The sequence below is a fragment of the Quercus suber genome, unplaced genomic scaffold (genome assembly GCF_002906115.3).
Source record: "Quercus suber isolate HL8 unplaced genomic scaffold, Cork oak 2.0 scaffold_659, whole genome shotgun sequence".
Taxonomy (NCBI): domain Eukaryota; kingdom Viridiplantae; phylum Streptophyta; class Magnoliopsida; order Fagales; family Fagaceae; genus Quercus; species Quercus suber.
This window is the reverse complement of record NW_027070100.1, coordinates 235,206-248,060: the sequence shown is the minus strand read 5'-3', so window position 1 is coordinate 248,060 and position 12,855 is coordinate 235,206.

Below are 12,855 nucleotides of genomic sequence, written 5' to 3'. Positions count from 1 at the left end.
ATTGAATTCCATGTGCATTAGAATGATATTTACATGCATTTAGATGTGTGCTCTATGCTGTGTGCTAGTAGGATTGGATTGGGCTAAGCCTATGATGCCTTTTGATTTGAATGTCACATGCTCATGCATTCCTATGCATACGTTCTTTGTGCTCAACATATTTGATCTATTTGAACTGTGTTGGGACTTTTCTGATTGTCTCCCTCTCTATCTCTTTCTCATTCTTTTACCTTAGTAGTATTTATGGCACCCAAACGTAAATCTACTTCTGCTCGGAACCCTCTGCATTCTGGAGTTTCCTCTTCTTCTGACTCTGCTCCTCTTAACCTTCGGTTCCGTGATGGAGATGCCCACAAGGCATTTATAGAGAACTTTTCTCGACGAGGTGTTCATTCGGAACGCCAAGTCATTCTGGCGGACTTCGCCGACACTGACCTTCCCTCTGTCATTCACAGTAGGGGATGGGAGTCACTGTGTGACATTCCAGTCACTTGTCCTCTCGTGCTGATTCAGGAGTTTTACTCCAATATGTACGAGATAGATCGTTCAGTACCTCTCTTTTTCACTCGCGTTCAAAGTACGCGCATCCCTGTCACACCGCAGCTAGTTGCGGATGTGCTTAGGGTTCCTAAGATAGAGTTTTCTGACTATCCTTCTTGTGAGAGTCTGAGGACTGTGTTCAAAGATGAACTCATCTCTGTCTTTTGTCAGCGCCCTACTAATTGTGGTGAGCATCAGTACACATCATGTAGGCCTTTTGCTAAAGGTCCTAGATTCCTAAACATGGTGATGACGTTTGTACTCCATCCTCTCTCTCACTACAACTCCATCACAGAGCCTCGTGCTCGGTTTTTGTTATCTCTTTTAGAGCATTTTACTATAGATTTTCCTTCTCACTTTATTCTTTCTATCATAGATGTTCATCTTGATTCGGTGTCCCGTGATAAGCTCATCTTTCCTTCCGTTATCACGAGGATCTTACGCCATTTTTCTATTCTCTTTTTTGTGTCCGACCACTTCACACACATTTGTGTCATAGATGCCGCTACTGTAAAACGTAGTGAGGCGCAGTTTAGGTCGCAACAGACGGATTCCACTCCTCCCTCCCGTTCAACTCCATCCAGATTAGCTCCATCTACATCTGCTCATTCTTCCTCTATGGGCGATGTATCTCTAGGAGACATTATGGCGCAGCTGCAGTGCATGGACACTCGCCTTGATACACTTTCCGCTGAGTTGTATCAGGTGAATGTTCGTGTTGGTCGTATTGCACGACGGCAGGCGACCATGGGTGGTTTTGCTCCAGAAGCTACTCCTTCACCACCTACTCCAGTAGCTTCAAATTCTGAGGATAAGGATGATGATGATGATGATGATGAAAATGCTAGCTCTACTGATGAGATGTCTACATGACACTCTACCCTTTGTCACTCGTGACAAAAAAGGAGAGTAGTTTTGGGTTATAAGAGTAGTCATCTTAGGGAGAGAGTTAGTATAGGACATTTTTGATAGAGGGAGTGTTGATAGTTTGAGGGATGTAGTGAGGGTTTGATGTATCTTTTCTTTTCTATTCTTTATAGATACATTGATCTTGTATATGAGGTCCTTTGATCATTTTTACATACATTGTACTTATACTTCTTTATATATGTGGATGTATGTTTCTTTCACCTCTCTCTTCATGTGTTGTTTCTTCTCTATCTTTATACACATGTTCATTATACTTGTATGCAATCTATTATTTCTGTTTCACACAAGATGCTTTGATGAGTTTTGTTTAAAGTGTTTCAGAAATACAGGTTGTCAAAGTCTACTTGCCATAAACTCTCTTCTTGCAAAGTTTTTCAAGAGTTTGTGTTAGGATAGATTTTATTGTATCAACAAGTGAATATGAGTTGAGTGATTTATGACTTCTCTCATATGTTCATTTATTTGTTGTGGTTTTGTCACAGATTGCCAAAGGGGGAGATTGTTAGGATATATGTGTTTTCACTTGTTAAGAATACATGTCACTTATTTATGTAAATTGGCTAAATCATTTGATAAAACGCACTCTACTTGTAATTGGGTAGTTCTAGGTATTTTTAATACTTCAAGAAATAAGGTTTCAAGATCAAGTGTTGAAGTCATCAAGTCTGTCCAAGAAAATGCAAGCTGAAGTGCAAATTCATTAAAACTTGACACTTGCTCGATAGCTACCTCGACACCTGCTATCTGTCGAGATTTATAATTTCAGATTTTCTGATCTGATTTTCTTAGGATCCGTGAATATGCTTTTGGCCCTTTTTTTCTCAAAACTTTAAACATATAAAAGGATTGTTTTAAGAGCCGTCAAGTGTGACATAAGTTGCAAAAGTATTGAGCAATCTCTGTTCAAGCAAATTGTGATCAAAGATGAAATTCTTAACCTAGTTCATCTTCTCTAAAGAAGTTGCTGTGTATCTGCACCAAAGAAAGAGTTTTGTGACCAAACATCTTCCTGATCTTCATCGTGTAGGATGAACTGAAGAACTTTGCAACCAACTTCTCTTCCTTAAGTTGGTGTTTTGAAATCGCGTACTGGGATCCGCGCATTGGTTAGTCATGTACTTGGGAGCCGTGCATCAAAGGTGGGAATTGTCACTACAGATCAAGTCCAATTGGGTATTGGGGTAAGGGTTCAACTGTAGGTTGGTAAGATACTTGGGATTCCTTTACTTGTAACCGCTTGATTTGATAATAGTGGAGTTTCGGGAGTGGTGACCTGAAAATCACCCGATGGGTTTTTTGCTGCGAGGTTTTTCCCTATTCGAAAACAAATCACCGTGTCATTTAATTTCCGCTGCATATTTAGTTTTTGGTGATTTGTTTGTGCTTCTACGCAATTGCATGATAAATTGATTAATTAATAACTTGACTAATTAATTAATTGGTTTAATCACAATGGGTCATTCAGTTTATGGCCTATCAGTATTAATGTATGACGGCCTTTTAAAATAAGTCTTATATATGTCTAGGTTTATGAGAAAAGAAACCCCAAATAAATTTGCAAGGCTGGGCTAAATTTTAGATCTGAAAATTCTAAAATCTGATCAAGTTGCAGTCAAACTATTTATCAAGCTTCACATTAAATTTCAATAGCAGGCATTTGTCGAGCTATCTACCGAGACTTAATAAACAACTTTTCTTCACTTATTTCTTGGACCAATCTCCATGTCTTTAATACTTGACTTAAATAACATGTTTCTTGAAGTACTAAACCCATTTTAGATCTACCCAATTAGAAGTAAAGTACATTTTATCAAAAGATTAGTCAATTACACAAAATATAACCCTAACAATGTTTAATTGAAGTGAAAATTTGTTTGGATCAAGTTATTTTTATTAATTAAAGCTTTGGAACTTACTACCACAAAGAATTTTGGAAGTCTCTCGAAAAAGAGAGACAAAGAGAATTGCTCTCAAAGGCATCTTCACACCTCTGTACAAAAGTGCACCTAAGTTGACATAGGGCAAAATTTACAATTTAATTTTGTAATTCATTCATTTTGGTATTTTTATGTAGTTTTCGTTATTTTAGGTTTAGAGTATTTATTTCCTTGTATTTATGCGCTTTTAATTTTTAAGTCGAATTTGGTTCCTAAAATGGTTAGATATTAATTATGATTTATTTTAGAATATATTTTTTGTATATCAAGTTTTACAAAGCTTTTAAATAGACCTCCAAATCTATAAACGTTTTTTTAAATAATTATTCAATTAATAAAAATTCAGACTTTAATCTCTCTATTTTCTAGTGGATTTCATATTATCCCTCCTTGTGGATTCAAGGAAGCCTTATGAATTCAAGGTTATTTTTTAGAGGAAAACATGTTTTGTTTCTTATTTTCTAAAGGTAGACATGTTCTACTTTTTGTCGCTTATGCACCCCACATCATAAGTCTGATAGGCCAAGAATATATTGACCCCCTTAGGTAAATTAACCAATTAATTAGCCAAGTGAATTAATTAAGTCAATTAACATGCAATACACGTGGTAGTACAAACAAATCACCAAATAATTAAATGCAGCGAAAATTAAATTTAAAGCCGTTGATTTGTTTACGAATGGAGACAACCACCGAAGCAAAACCCCACTAGATGAATTTGAGGCCACCACTCCCAAAAATCCACTATTATTAAAATAAGCAGGTACAAGTAAAGGAATCCCAATACCTTATACTAACCTACAGTTAAACCCTTACCCCAATACACAATTGGACCTGTAATGTAGCGACAATCTCTCCTTTCAATGCACAGCTCCAAGTACATGATTAACTAATCGATACATGGATCCCAATACGTGACTAATACACTAACTTGAGAAGAATGTTGACTGCAAAGTTCTTCAGTTCATCCACACGTTGAAGATCAAAAAACTCCTTTGTTACAAAACCCTATGTTGTACAAACACGACAACTTCTTCAAGAGAAAGATGAATTAGGGTAGATTGTATCCAATCACAATATGCATGTAACAACAAGTGCAACAACCTTTGCATCAACTAAGACAACCCTTAAAATAATCCTTATATATGTTTAGGGTTGTGAGAAAAGAAATCATACACAAATAACTTAGATATGCATGAAAAACAGATCTGGAAATCTAAATTTCTTAATTTTCGATAGATACAGCTGTCAAGTTATTTGTCAAGTTTCAAATATTAAATCTTGATAAATACATCTGTCGAACTTTAATGAACAGCACTTCTTCACTTGATTCTTGGACAGATTTGCATGGCTTCAATACTTGGACTTAAACTTTTGTTCTTTGAAGTGTGAAACACATCCTAGATCTATCCAATTATAAGTAAAGTGCATTTTGTCAAAGGATTAGCCAATTCTAAATGACATATGTTCATAACATGTTCCACATATGTCCTAACAATCTTCCCCTTTGACAATCCGTGAAAAAACCACAAAAAAACAAATGAAATATGAGAAAAATCATAAATCACTCAACTCATACTCATTTGTTGAATACAATAAAATCTGATCCTAACACAAACTCTTGAAAAATTTTACAAGAAAAGAGTTCATGGCATGATATATTTTGACAACCTATATTTCTGAAACACTTTAAACAAAACTCATTAAGGCATCTTAGTGTGAAACAGAAATTAAAGATTGCATACAATAACAAGAAACATGTGTATAAAGAGAGGAAAAAAAAACAACACATGGAGAGATAAGTGAAATGTGATAACAACATCATCAAATATATATATCAAGGATAAATACAATGTTTACTATCACTAAGTGGTCACAAGACCGATGGACAAGAGATAATGTATCTAAAAAGAGAAAGAAAAGAAAAGATACATAAGTCCTCACTACATCCCTCAAAAATAAAAACACTCCCCCTAACAAAAAGGTCATATGCTAACTCTCCCTCAAAGTACATGACTACTTTAATACTCAAAACTAATCTCCCTTTTTGTCACGAATGACAAAGGGCAAGTCACTGAGAAGTAGGCATCTCCTCATCACCAAAAGAGCTAGCATCCTTATCCTCATCATCATCACCGGAGCCATCATCATCGTCCTCATCCTCTAAAGCCTATGGAGATGGAGAGGGAGAAGCAACAAAGCCACCAAGGCGAGCTTGACGTCGTGCAATACGACCCACACTAGTGGTCACCTGAGTCATCTCATCAGTGAGAGTATTAAGGTGAGCATCCATGTGCTGAAATTGCGTTATGATTGCCTCAAGCATCACACCACCCACTTAAAAAGAAGAAGAAGAAGAAAAAAAAAAAAGCAGAGGTAAATGAAGTGGAATGGGCTAGAGAAGTCACCATCTGGTCCACGGCCGCTTCGATTGAAGATGGGCCTTGCTTCGTCTATCAGACACCGCACTGATGGCAACCATAACGGTGAAGTGAGTAGACTCAGGATAAGAGATAGAAGAGTGGCAAATGTTCGAGACAGTTTGCAGACGAGGACATCTGGGGTAATCAGGATGTGATTCCATCAGAACATGTAGCATATCGGAGATAAGCTCCAGAGTAACTACTATACAAGTACCTCGAACAAAAGTGATGAAATGAGGTATAGAATAGTCAAAACCGTGCATATTGGAGTAAAACTCTTGTATGATCATGGAGGGACAACTCACAGGTATCTCACAAAGAGATTCCCAACCCCACCTATGTATAACAGTCGAAAGAGTAGTATCGGAGAAGTTTGATAGGGTAACATGGCATTTCGAATGAATGCCACGTTTGGAGAAGTTCTCCGAGAAGACCTGACAGGCCTTCTCATCACAAAACCTAACATGGAGAGGTGTGGAATCAAAAGAAGATGCCCCGGAATGAAAAAGGTTTTGGGACGGAGTAATTTTACACTTTAGGCGCCATACACAGAATATCTGAGAGAGAGAGAGAGAGAAAGAGAAACAGAAAAGCACAAATCAACAGAGAGTACCAAAATAAGAAATGAAAAGGTACGTATGCATGAACAATGCATGAGCATGTGACGTGCAACAAAAATTTCATCATGGGCTCGGCCCAATCCAAACCTACTAGCACACAAGGTTCCAACATAGAAACATACATCTCTAATGCATGAAACATAGTTAAAAATGCAAATGAAATGTAATGTATGAGCACATAACATCATTTAAGCAAAACCCAACCCAAAAATTAACAAAATATTCATCAGTTTTCAAAAACCCCAAAAAAATTTCAAAAACCCAAAACCTAGGTCTAAATGTATGAAATGCATGAAGAATGAGAGAAAAAGGAATCATACCAGTGAAGAAAAGATCACACTAGGCCAAAATCCAAGTGGGTTTAAGGTTTAGAGAGAAAAGAAAGTGTTTGGGAGAGAAAAAGAAAACTTTCTATCGAGAGAAATCGAAGAGGAGTGAAACAGATTTCATGTTGGATCTATTTAAAGAAAACACGCCTTAATGGATCAAGGACCTATCAAGATTCTATTGAGCACTAATTCTCGATAGATGAATCTGTCAAGGTGCTGTCAAGAATCTGTTGACAGCAAAATGCCTCGATGGATCGAGAAGCTATCGAGAATCTATTGACCAGAAAAAAACTTTCTTGATGGATTGAGAATCTATTGAGAAGCTATTAAGACAAATTCCAGAAAGTTTCGATGGATTGAAGATGCGTTAAGATCTGTTGAGAAATATAAGTCCAAGGGTCTCGATAGATAGCTATCTATCGAGGAGCTGTCGAGATTGATAAAAATAGTTTTTCAAAGATGAGAAAAACACAGAAATGAATGCAATCAAGCAAACTACTCAACCAAAGATCCAATCAAAATATTAAGCTCTTAAAAATATCTCTCAACAAGAAAAATGTAAAGCATTTAGGATCCAAACACACACACACACACACACGCACTCTCTCTAAATAAGTCTAACCAATTTTATATTTTAAAAACAATTCAAGACAGTTTAGTGAGCATATAGTAACTCATGTATTCCTTGTGATGGCCAATCACATTATAGCTGTACATGTACCAAAAGTAGCAAAGAATTTTGCATGTTGTGTATGAAAAACATCGCAAGATTGCATAAATGTCTATATATTATGACGATTTGAGATATGAGAAAATCAATTTAACTCACACATAATCATAACTGCTTAATGGAGACTATCACCTTCAAGATACATCCTATAACTCTCACATCTCCTAGAAACACGCTTGCAACCATATTTAAAAGTATTTTAATTTTTTTTGCTTTTGATTTTTCTTTGCATATTTTTTCTTTTGAACATATCATGCATGAGCATATAAAAGAAAGAAAAGAAATACTCAATTATGTTAAGCTTAAACATCACAGTTTTACTATGCCGAAACACACAAATGTTATTCATGATTAACAGGCTTTACTGGTGAGATGGTTATTTATGCTTTTCTCTTAGGATTTTGTAGTCCTTCCTGTCAAAAAGAGTGATATGTGTGTTAAGTACAAAAGATTACTTAATCGTACTCATCACAAACACTAGCCACAAAACTCACTTGCTTAGTTGTGCATTGAGATACTCATCTAAGCTACAAAAGATACAAAATTTAGAAAATTTTGTTTCAATGACCATCCAAGGTACACAAGTACCAAATGTACACAATACACACACTGTTTTTGTATTTTCTGATTTTTCAATTTTTTTATTAAAAAAAAATAAAGCAAAAATTGAAAACAAAAAAAATAAAAACATGTTAAACAAAACATAGCATAAAACTAGATTGACTTAAAAAAAGAAAGCAAAACACACAAGTAAAGCATAAACGAAAAGAGAGAGAGAGAGTGACTAAATCACTTTGAGCCTTTTTCCTTCCACACATTGGAAGAATTTTTCCATTGAGCAAACCTTTGATTCGGCAGTGAAGGAGAAGAATTGAAACCGTTCAAGTTCGAAAGGAACATGAGGACCATAAGCAGATCTCCAAAAGGAGCAAAAGAGGATGGAAACTGATTCTAGTTTTCAGATGAGATCATACTGTTGCTCTGTTGAGTGGCTAACCACTTATAGCAATTAGGTCGAGTATGTCCTGAATCTCCATAGTGATGACAAAGATGCTGCTTCTTCTATTTAGACTTTTGATTACTTCCCTTCTTAGTCCTAGGGTTTCTAGTCTCTTTCTTATCAAGCTTAGGAGATGCTCCTAAGATAAATTTACCCTTATCTATGTTCACACTAGCTAAAATAGTTTTAATATCATTGTTCTTAGAATTAACATTATTAGCAGGTGAAACAAACACAGTAGTATTAGAAGAAGAAATATTAGAAGAAGACAAATCATACCCCAAACTGGTTCTATTAGAAGCAGATTTTTGAAAGCTAAGCACCTCATCAAGCTTTGCACTGGAAGTCCTCTCCAATTGAGCTCTGACTTGAAACAGCTCCGCTTCAAGCTTCTTGGTCTTTTCAGCCAAGAAGTTGTTCTCAAACTACAGTGCTCCAATAGTCTGATTAGCTTCGTCAAATTTTGTGGAAAGCTCTTCTCAATCAAGTTCCACATCACTTAGTTTCTTGGTGGCCAGCCTATATAGTTTCTCATGCTTCTCAGAAACTTTGTACAATTTTTCATAAGCTGTATAGATGTCATTTGGATCGTCCATTTTCTCAAACTTAGAGTCCACCAAGTCCTCTTCATCATCTATTATTTCGGAACCCCCATCAGTAGGATCAACTATAGCAGTGAAGGCATTCAAGATTCCCTCGTCATCTAAATCATCCTCAAGCTTGATGTCACTCAAGGTAGTAGCAAAGGCCTTGCTTTTCCTAATAGTCTTGAGATAAGTTGGACATTCTTGTTTCATGTGTCCAAATCCTTGACATTCAAAGCATTTTGGTCTAGAGGGGATAATATACTTACTGCCATCCCTAGCATCCTTCTTCCCTTTATCTTAGCTCTTGAACTGTGAAGAACTGGATTGCTTTTGATCTTTGTTGAATCCTGTTGCATTGGCATTCTTTATGAAGTTTTTGAACTGTCTTGTGTTATAGGATTTCATCTTAGAATTTTCATCATCAGAATACTCATCAGTATCATTGCTTTTGGCCTTTAAAGCCATGCTCTTGCTCTTACTTGATTTCCCTATCCTAGACAAACCCAATTCATAGGTTTGCAAGTTGCCAACTAGTTCTGTCAAAGGAATTTGGTCAATGTCCTTTGCTTCCTTAATGACTGTGATCTTTGCATGGAATCTCTCTTGAAAAGATCTGAGCACTTTTCTAACAATCTTGGGTTCTAGAATGGTTTCTCCAAGATTAAATGCAGGGTGGGTTCACTATGCCCTTCAGTTTGGCATAAAACTCATCAAAGAACTCATCCTCCTTCATCTTAATCTCTTCAAAGCTCGCGGTAAGCCTTTAAAGTTTTGAATCCTTGACAGCCTTAGTTCCTTTATAGATTGTCTGGAGGATGGTCCATGCTTCCTTCACAGTTTCAATAGAGGATATCTTCTTAAACTCCTTATTTATGACTACACTGAATAGAGCATTCAATGTCCTACTATTGAAATTTGCCACCTTGATTTTAGCAACATCCCAATCAGTCGACGCTTCCTTTGGCTTGGTCTAACCTATCTCCACAGCTTGCCACACCTTTTCATCTAAAGACTGCAAGAAAGCTCTCATGCGTACTTTCCAGTATGCATAGTTAGTGCTATCAAATAAAGGAAGTATAATTAAATATTGCCCTCTATCCATGACAAACAGGGGTCAATGGATCACACAGCAAAGATTAACCCTAATTAGAGTGTGTCTGCTCTGATACCACTTAATAGGCCAAGAATGTATTGACCTCTTAGGTAAATTAATCAATTAATTAGCTAAGTGAATTAATTAAGTCAATTAACATGCAATACGCGTAGTAGCATAAACAAATCACCAAATAACTAAATGCAATGGAAATTAAATTTGACACAGGTGATTTGTTTATGAATGAGGAAAACCATTTAGGCAAAACCCTACCGAGTGAATTTAAGGTCATCACTCCCGAGAATCCACTATTATTAAAACAAGCAGTTACAAATAAAGGAATTCCAGTACCTTATACTAACTTACAGTTGAACCCTTACCCTAATACATAATTGGACTTGTAATGTATTGACAATCTCTCATTTCAATGCATGGATCCCAGTACGTGACTAACATACCAACTTGAAAAGGATGTTAGCTGCAAAGTTCTTCAGTTCATCTACATAATGAAGATCAAGAAGCTCTTTGGTTACAAAACCCTACAGCATACAAACGCAGCAGTTTCTTCAAAAGAAAGATGAACTAGGGCAGATTGTCTCCGGTCACAACATGCATGTAACAATAAGTGCGACAACCTTTGCATCAATTGAGATGACTCTTAAAATAATCCTTATATATGTTTAGGGTTGTAAGAAAAGAAACTCTACACAAATAACTTGGATATGCATGAAAAACATATTTTGAAATCTAAATTTCGTAATTCTCGATAGATACAGCTGTTGAGCTATCTATCGAGTTTCAAATATTAAATCTTGATAGATACATCTATCGAGATATCTATCGAGTTTTAATGAACAACACTTCTTCACTTGATTCTTGGACAGATTTACATGGTTTCAATACTTAGACTTGAACTTTTATTCCTTGAAGTATTAAACACGTCTTAGATCTACCCAATTATAAGTAAAGTGTGTTTTGTCAAAGGATTAGTCAATTCTAAATGACATATGTTCATAACATGTTCCACACATGTCCTAACAAAGTCCTTAATGACTTCATTATGAGTGTCATTCTCAACGTGAGCCCTCCTCAACCCTTACATAGGGCCCAGTTATGGGTGTCTTGCAGCACTCAGTATCACTTTTTGGTGTCTTTGTTGCGCGTGTCCAACCGACCTAAATCAACTAGGTCTCCTTTACTAGTGGTGATCAAGCCACCTTCTAAAGCCCTTGGAGGGAGTCTCTAGTACATGTATAACTCAAACCGATTCGAATTTAAGTTCCTTAGCACCAAACCTTAAAATATTTCCGTGGGTTCTCTAGCTATAAATGGTTTCCTCTTGCGCTAAACCCCATTGTCTTTACCATGTGGTAGGATTTCTCTTCTGTATCTAGTTTTTGTGTCTTTAGGATGGGTCAAATTGTAACATTCTTCTTAGAGAGCATAGAAAAGTCTACCAAATTGAATTGGTTTTCTAAGAGCATTCACACTCGATGATGTAAATGGTATATGTTGCGATTATTTAGCATTTAAGCATCAAAAACACATGTTACTCGGTATTGTAATGGTAAAAAAAAAAATTGCAATTGTGCTACAGTACCTTAAAAATTTGCAATGGTATTGTAGCACAATTGCAAATCAATTTAATATTTTTTATTCATACCTTTAAATATCTACGTCTTTCTCTCTCTTCATCAATCTCTCTATCTCCTCTCTCTCTCTCTCTCTCTCTCGACATTCCAAGCCTCTCTCTAACATATCTCTCTCATGGTGGTGATTTTTTCTAGCGTGGGTCTGGTGGTAGTGTGATTTGGTGGTGGCATGGCGTGAAGGTTTTTTTAGATCAACGATCGGTGTGGTTGATGGGTCTCTCTCTCACGGTGGTTGATGGGTTTGTTGTTGGGTTTGGTTATGGGTTGTTTATGGGTTTAGCTAGGTTTCAGGTTTGATGGGTTTTGGGATCGGTGGTTATAGGTTCCGATGGGGTTTGTGTAGCTGTGGAGATTAGCGTGGGTTGTGGCAAGGTAGTGTGTGGTGGTTCTGATGGGGTTCGTGCAGTGGTGGAGATCGATGAGTTGTGGTTGATTTGTGGGTTTGTTAAGTTGTGATTGAATGAGCATGCTTTTTGTAAGAGAGAGAAGTGAGAATATTTTTATATTTTTATATTATTTTTATTTTTACTTTATATTATTTTAATGTGTAGTATAGTAAAATAAAAGTTAGGATATTAGGTGTGTTGTAAAATGGTATGATATGGTATAAATGAAAAAGTAGATTTTAAGATGGTAAAATATAATTTTTTGTATATTTCGGATATTAATGCTCTAAAAGAGCCTAGGAATGCTTATCATATTGTATAGATTTCCTAAGAGATTGTATTCATTTTTCTCAAAATGATTTCAAATTATTTTTAGTTATAACAAGTTAATTGTATTAAATATAATTTTTATGTTAATTTTGTAACAAAAAACTAAGGGGAAAAGTTAACGAATGCCCTCAAGGCATTTGTTAACAAAGTATTTTAGGAAAGTTTTTATAGGTAAAAAAAGAAAAATAATTAATGTTTTAACAGTTTTTTCAATTTCTCATAAAATTGCTATAAAAACCTTCATAAAATAATTTATTAATAATTGTCCTAAGGATATCTGTTAACGTTAACATTACCC